The sequence below is a fragment of the Symphodus melops genome (genome assembly GCF_947650265.1).
Source record: "Symphodus melops genome assembly, chromosome: 13".
Taxonomy (NCBI): domain Eukaryota; kingdom Metazoa; phylum Chordata; class Actinopteri; order Labriformes; family Labridae; genus Symphodus; species Symphodus melops.
Window position 1 is genome coordinate 1,775,104 of NC_136703.1, and position 7,446 is coordinate 1,782,549.

The window sequence follows — 7,446 nt, forward strand, 5'->3', positions numbered from 1 at the left end:
GGCAGACCCGAGTAGGATGTGTCCTGACAGTCTATGGTCCTGAAGCGATGCTGGAGTCTGTATTTCAACAACAAGGCGACACAACGTGCTTTAAACAAGACATCAAAAAGCATTATGGCCGAGTAAAGAAGACAGAATTTAAAAATCACTTAAATTATTAAAACTGCTGAGGTTTTAAGTTTGTCATCCTTCGAGGGCCACTTACTGCAGCTGGGGCCCCGAGAAGTGGCTTACCTTGCCTGTTGACAAAAAAAAACAAGGCTAAAATAACAAGTACTTAAATAAAATAAAATACAAGAAGCAATTACTGATATATAAAATAGAATTTAAATATAAAGAATAATAAAAACAGAAAATGTACAAAGGGTGAATGAGAGTAAATCATAATAAATATAATTATAACATAAGTTTTTTTGTGTGTACAAAAGTCCTCTCTGAAGAAAGAGAACAGTCCTGAAGCCTCATGTATATATACTTTATATAAGCGAAGACCATTTCCACTTAGTGTTTGAAGATTTAAATACATTTAAACGTATCCCTAAATGCAGTGAGTTTCATGTGTTTTTTTAAGGGAGCCCCTAATGTCCCAAAAAAGGTCAAACTTTTTTTTTTTTTTTACATTTTCTGCTCTCAAACTATTGTGTTGTGCAAAGAGGACATTATGTACTCTATTTTTATTATTTTTGGGACTTACAAGGTGCTCTTTACAAGTTAAATAAAGGCTTTTGTTTTTTGTTTTACACTAAAACTAAATAAAAATATACATTAATAGCTTGCTTTCTTTCTTATTCCTAAAACTACACATTTACAGTCCAAGTGAAGTTAACACATTGCCTACATAATTTCATCTCTAAGTTTCTGTATGATAAGAGCACCATCATGTGGTACAAAGGGGAATTACAATGTGCTCAAATTCCTGCATTTCCTGACAGGAGTGACAGCAGTTCTTATGGCAGAGTTTTGTAAATTTACTGTGTAGATTTAAAAGAGAGCTAAATCAAACTTAGCTAACCTTCTCGTGCATGTAAGTGAGGGGCGTGGCTTTAGAGGGAGCACAGAGGGGAGGGGCTAGATGGAGCACTGAGGGAAGGCTCCTTTCAAAATCATGCTAGTTTTCATAAATTAACAACCCTGCCTTTAATGCAGATCATTCAAATGAACAAAACATTTCAGGCTGTATCTCATTGAGTTGGTAAAAAAATAATCTGAGTCCCCTCCTGATGCATTGCTTCACAGAGACACACCTGCAAACTTTAAATGCTCCCTTCAGCCTGAGTGCTTGGTAAGGTGCATACTGCCCCCTGGTGTTCACAAAAAAAAACTAAAAACAAAAACAAATGCAAAATTACACATTATATTTGACTAAATATCTCCTACACTTAATTGCATAACAAATAAACAAGTTAATTTTGCCTACTGTTTCGTGTAATATTAGGAGTTTTACAGTCATTATTTTGATCAGCAGCGCTTTTTTGGAGCTTTAAGATACAACAACAACAACCTGCATTTGTTACTGAGTACACACAGAGAGGAAGAGTGAAACAGTGACATCCTGTGGTAAAAGCTTTAACAAAAAAAAAAAAAAAAAAAAAAAAATATTCTCATGATATTGTGATGTGTAGCAATTTGACACCCTTATCACTAGGGGGCGCTGCAGGCAAAGAAATAAGAGGGACAGGTTCACAAATAAGTCTTATGGTATCATGTGTAGTATTTTTCATTGAATGAATCTCTGCCCTTAATCTACTGCAGTCACTGCATGAATTCATGTATAACAACTGTTTGTTTCTCTAACACATAAACACTTGTTTCTGTCTTTATCAGGTTCATTTTTAAAGTTTCGATCACCTGTTACATCAGTCAGCCGTCGCCACTCACATCATCTTAAAAGTAGGGAAACATATTTGGGTTTATTATATTTTTGCTCTGGTTGTTCGGGCGGTTTGCACAGAAGGTTTTCTGGCTTTAATGCGACGGAAGTGAAACTGAACTGCGGTGATACCAGCTGCTGAATCGATGTGTCACATGCACACAGTGATGTATTTACACTTCAGTCACACTGCTACCTCAATGTGCCACTGTCACACATCTATTACCGCATTAAACCGGTTGGATGACTGCTCTGTTTTGCCCAAAACTTCTCCATGATCTCTTTGGAAACAGCGTTTGTGTTGGCTTCTTAGAGACATGTGGGTGGGTGTTTCATGCTAATCATGCACGACTGTTGGGTTATAGGGAAGTCTCTAGAATTGTATTTATAGGGGCCAGAGTCTGTGTGAGCATGAGGGGGAAGATAAAACAGGGAGAGTGAAGAAAGAAAAAAAAGCTCCATGGAGGAGGATTGTCTTCGTTTTCTCAGATTTTTTCCTGCTGGTCATCAAAAACTCTGAGTAACTCCCAAACAGTTCAATCATTGTTTTGACAACAGTCTCCCCCCCCACTCAGACGCTCACATTCCTGCAGTAGCCGCTCCACTTGGACTGCTACAGATTTCTCAGTTTGATGTGTTTTATTATCAACGCACCGCCCAAGAAGAAAGTTGCTTCAAAAAACAAGAAGCTCCTCAGCGTCACAGTTTCTTTCTGGCTGTGCGAACACGTCACCAGCAGGGAAGTCAGTTTCGCAAAACTATTTTTTATTTTTTTTTTACTGTACGGAGAAAGAAATCCATTATTCACCCAGCAGATCGTCGTCACGTCTACAGTGCTTCCCATTCATTCTTGGTTGGCATGGCAACGCTTTAAAGCACAAACAGACATCTGGGTTACTCCATGGTGCTAGACAGGAAATAAGATCACATTGTCATTTTGACATTTTCTGTGAATGACACACAGTCAGACACAGAGAGAAATAAAGTCAAGTCACATATACTGTCATTTACACACATTTAAGCTGCACATTGTTAACGGTGAGAAGGCAGAACAAACACCTAGCTGTGGGAGTGTCACCCACCTGGGGGAGGGGCTACTGCCCTTTGTGATGTCATGAAGGGAAAATCTCCAATCGGCCTGTTTGACACATTTTCTGAAAAGTGCAGCAGAAAGAAGACGGAGAGGATGGACTTTTCTCATCATTGGGGGGTTTGTAGACAGACATGTTAGAGGAACATAAGGAAGTGGATTTATATATTTGACCTTTAAAGGAAAAACATAATTCCTACAATGAGCCAAATATAAAGACACTCGTTATGCAGACGATGCTGCAATTTACACTGCAAAAAAGTCAATTTAAGACTTTTAAATGTTGTCTTGCTGTTTAGAGAATAAACTTAGGACTTGTTTCTGTCTGAATCGCTGCGCTTGTCAAAGAGTCTGATTCAATGCCGATGTTGATGAAAACAGTCCAACAGTAACTAAACAAACAAACAGACACAAGGCTGCATAATCACATCTTGTAAACGTATCTTATCCACCAGTGATCTGTTTGACCACATGACACAAAGACTGAGGAATAGAGAGTCGCAGACTAACATAATGTGACTATGAATAGTCTGTGTGTGCATACGTGTGTGTGTGTGTGTGTGTGTGTGTGTGTGTGTGTGTGTGTACGGAGGCAATGAGTCTTCGTTTTTAGTGGAAATGTTCCCAGAGCGGTCAGTTTTTCCCCTGTGCTCTCTTCTCTAAAAGTTGAATTCGGCAGCAGCTGTCTCTGCAGAGACCTTATTTAGATGAATCCAGACTCCAGTTAAAGCTTCCTCTTCGGGAGACAGTGTGACTCAGAAATGCAACAGTGACAAGTTACAGACGACGCTTCACTCTTCGCCTCTTCATCGAGTTCTGGTCTGACGCTTTCAGCAGCAGCTCCGAACAAACGCTCCAATAAAAGCAGCTGAGTTTACATCATCGGCTCCTCTGTGTTCAGATCATCGCATTAAAGCGACACAACACCTACAGTGAGTTATACCTCTTGTAATAACGACGGGAATAAAAAGCTAATGATGTGCTGCTGAGGCATGTCAGCGTCTGTTTGCAAACAATGACAGAGATGTCCTCGCACATCGTCGGCGCCACAGAGGGCAGTAAAGACCATCACTGAGGAAAAAACTAAGTACTGGACCCAACCAGCAGACCGACCAAAATATGTTTCATTTTAAAATATGTGAAAAGGCAAACATGAGGCTTACTTCTCTGCAGTCCAACGGAAGAATATAAATATGGGAAAAACAAATCACAGGAGGAGAATAACACGGGAAACAGGACAGTGAGAAGATAGAGGTGTGATCTGGCACAGAGGTTTTATACTCTGGGTAATCAGACACAGGTGAGACTAACAAGCCACAGGTGAGGGCGATGAATGCATGCGGGGAGAAAAGACAAAAGCAGGGAAAAGTCCCAGTCGACACGTAGGAGGCTCTTTTCTTAAACAAAGATTTTCCTCATCTGTTTCAAATAATAATCCCGTCCGCACACGCTCAGTTCTTAAAAACATCTTTGTTCAAAATGAAAAACGCAAAACGCGCTCTTGTAGCTGTCGAGCACGCCAAGTCAACAACAACGTCCTCGCCATGCGTAAACGTCCTCGCCATTCCTCTGCAACGAGAAGTTAATTTACAAACTCGACCGTTCAGGCGTCTCTGCTCGTCAGCATAGTGGGAGAGTAACTGTGTGTGTGTGTGTGTGTGTGTGTGTGTGTGTGTGTGTGTGTGTGTGTGTGTGTGTGTGAGAGAGGGTAAATAGTCCAGATAGCAACGTTAGCGCCAGCTGTAGTTTGGTTATGTCTGTCATCGATCTCACAGTGACGACACGCGGAGGGGAAACAGTCGCACAGCGTGAGTTTATAAAGGTGTTTCTGAACATCTTCACCCTGGAAGGAGTTTTACTGAAGGAGCGTCTTCAGTGACCTCTGAGGCAAAAGGTCAAAACAAACAAAACTGCCTTCGTGTGGGCGAGGCCTCAGACAAGACAAAAAAAACCACTGGGGACTTCAAAATAAAACAGGAAGCACTAAAGACCCGACGAGGGGAAACACAGACGAGGGAAAAAAAGAGAAATATCAGGACATAAATGAGAAAATAAAACAACTAAACCAGAGGAGCAGAAACACAAGCGAACACTTCAAAATAAAACAGGAAATGACAATTAAACATTTAAATCCACAAAATGTAAAAATAAACTTGAACAGATCATGACAATCACAACGTCAGCTTTCGGTTTGTGGATGACCACCTCAAAGCTTAAAGACATTTTAGCCTTCGAGGTTTTATTTTCCAGTAAGAAATGTTCTGCTGACGGTGACCGAGAGGAGGACGAAATACTCTCCATCAACAATAAGGACAGAATACAACATTTAAGGAGAACAATTCAAGGAGACACATTAGGAGACATCGCTCATGAGCGAGACCAACCAAACAATGAAGTTGGATCAAATTTAAGTTTTTTTTTTACAGCTCATTCTGTTGATCCCGAGTGATCAAAACTAAAGACTTAAAGACGGCGCTCATCCTCCCGTATGATTGCTTTAAAAGATCTTTCAAAAAGGTATTTTTCTGCATCGGAGGAGAAATGAAGAGCGAGCCCTGAACACTTAATAAGGCACTTCATCCAGTACTGGCAGCGTGATTTTCCCCCCTGTGGTGAAACACGGCCTGATCTGAGTGCGATCACTGTGTGGTTCCTGGCAGCAGCGTCGTCTCTTAGATTCCTCCGCATGGACACGCTTTGAGAAAAGACTCCGTGCTGCTTTGACTGAAGGGCTTTCAGATTTTCAAATTTCATCTCACCACATTTGACCCCCCTCTTCTGGGGAAACGCAGCCTGTCGGAGCGGTGAAAGGCCTGCATTGTGTTCGTCCTGTAACCGAGCATTCAGAACAAATGAATTCGCCACATTGTTCTGGAGGTTTTATTGAAGGTCTCGGTTTAAGGGTTTGCTTGGAGGAACACAAAATGATCTTTGTATTGTTCCACCTATGGAGTCAAAGTCGTTTACTCCCCTTGAAGCCGCTTGACGGCGTTTATTGAATCCACTGGAACGACGGTAGACGTGTGCATTAACAGAGGGGATCGTCTTGTGTCCCATCATCCTGTGAATCCTCACTGAAATGCTGCTCTGACATGAAGGGACGCAGACTTCACTCTGTGCAAACAAACCCCGGCTGATTTATCGGTGCGTGTAAACGACAGAAAGAGGCCCTCGCTCGTAAACTCAGCTGCCGGCCTTGTAAACGCGCGGGTCGGAGTCCCAGAGAGCAAACAGAATGATTAGCATGATGACTTGGCGCGGTGCACAATGGGAGGAGATGAGCTCATATCTGACCTCTGACACGTTCTCTAATAACGGGTTAAACAAGGACAAGACGTCAAGCGAATGCAGCGACAGCACATTTCAAACACACAGGCATCCAGATCAGATTCAAATTAAAAGCTAACGAGCGATAACAACACGATAAATTTGTTGGGAAAGTTGACATTTATAGCGATTGGTTTGGAAATGTGTTATAGAGACTCAACTAAACCACGATATTTACGTTTCGCCTTTAAGGCGTGAAGGATGAACTGACTGCTGCTGCGGTTGTTAAGTCACAGCGAGGTTAGAAGACTTTGAGAGGAATGTGTTTATATATAAAGTATTTGGATTATCTCAAAGCATTGTTTTGTGTCTGTGTTCGATAACGATGAAGATCCCACATCAGGACAGTTTACAGAAACTTAAATAATATTTTGCGCTTAATTCTTAATTCTGTTTTGAAGATGACACAGCGAAGTTTAATCACTGCTAAGCTAAGCAGCTGTGTGTAATGACCCGTGCATGAATACGTGAGCGGCGTCGACCTCGTCACCCAACAGAAAGCAGAAAAAATGTCGAACTGTCCCTTTAAGAAAGTGTTTTTCGCCGCATCAGTTAATGAACCTCCACGACGCTCCGACCACGCTCGCCCCCTGCTGATTAGCCGTACAGCGATTCCCTGCAGAGAAACAACGTGTTTGTCTTTCATTACGCTTCGTCTGCAGCGTCTCAAGCGAAAGGCTTACGATGCCACTAAGTCCTTTTTAATTAACCGCGGCCATTATGAAATATTCCCTTATCTCGACACTTCCTTAAACCGTCTCCTCCTCCTTGTTTTTATCATCTCTTCTGTCTTCCCCTCCCATCGCCTGTCTCCGCTTTCTTTTTTTTTTCATCCACTTGGCAACGACGCGGGTCTCATGATGTTTCCCAGAAGTCCGGAGCGAAATGTCAGTTTGGTTCACTTTCTGCTTGAGAGGAGAGAATTACATTTCCCATTTATAGCCGAGCGTTTATTCCCACTTTATTGAGTCTGCGGTTCTTGACTTCCCTAAAAAAAAAAAAATCCTCGTCATAACAAACACACATTCCTGCAGCAGACGCTCAGTTATCCACACAGAGTTAAATTTGGTGAGTTGAGATATTTTTGCAGCTTATGAGAGCGTCGCCATGCTAACGATGACATCACCCGTGCACACAAACGCACCGCGTTGAGCCCCCT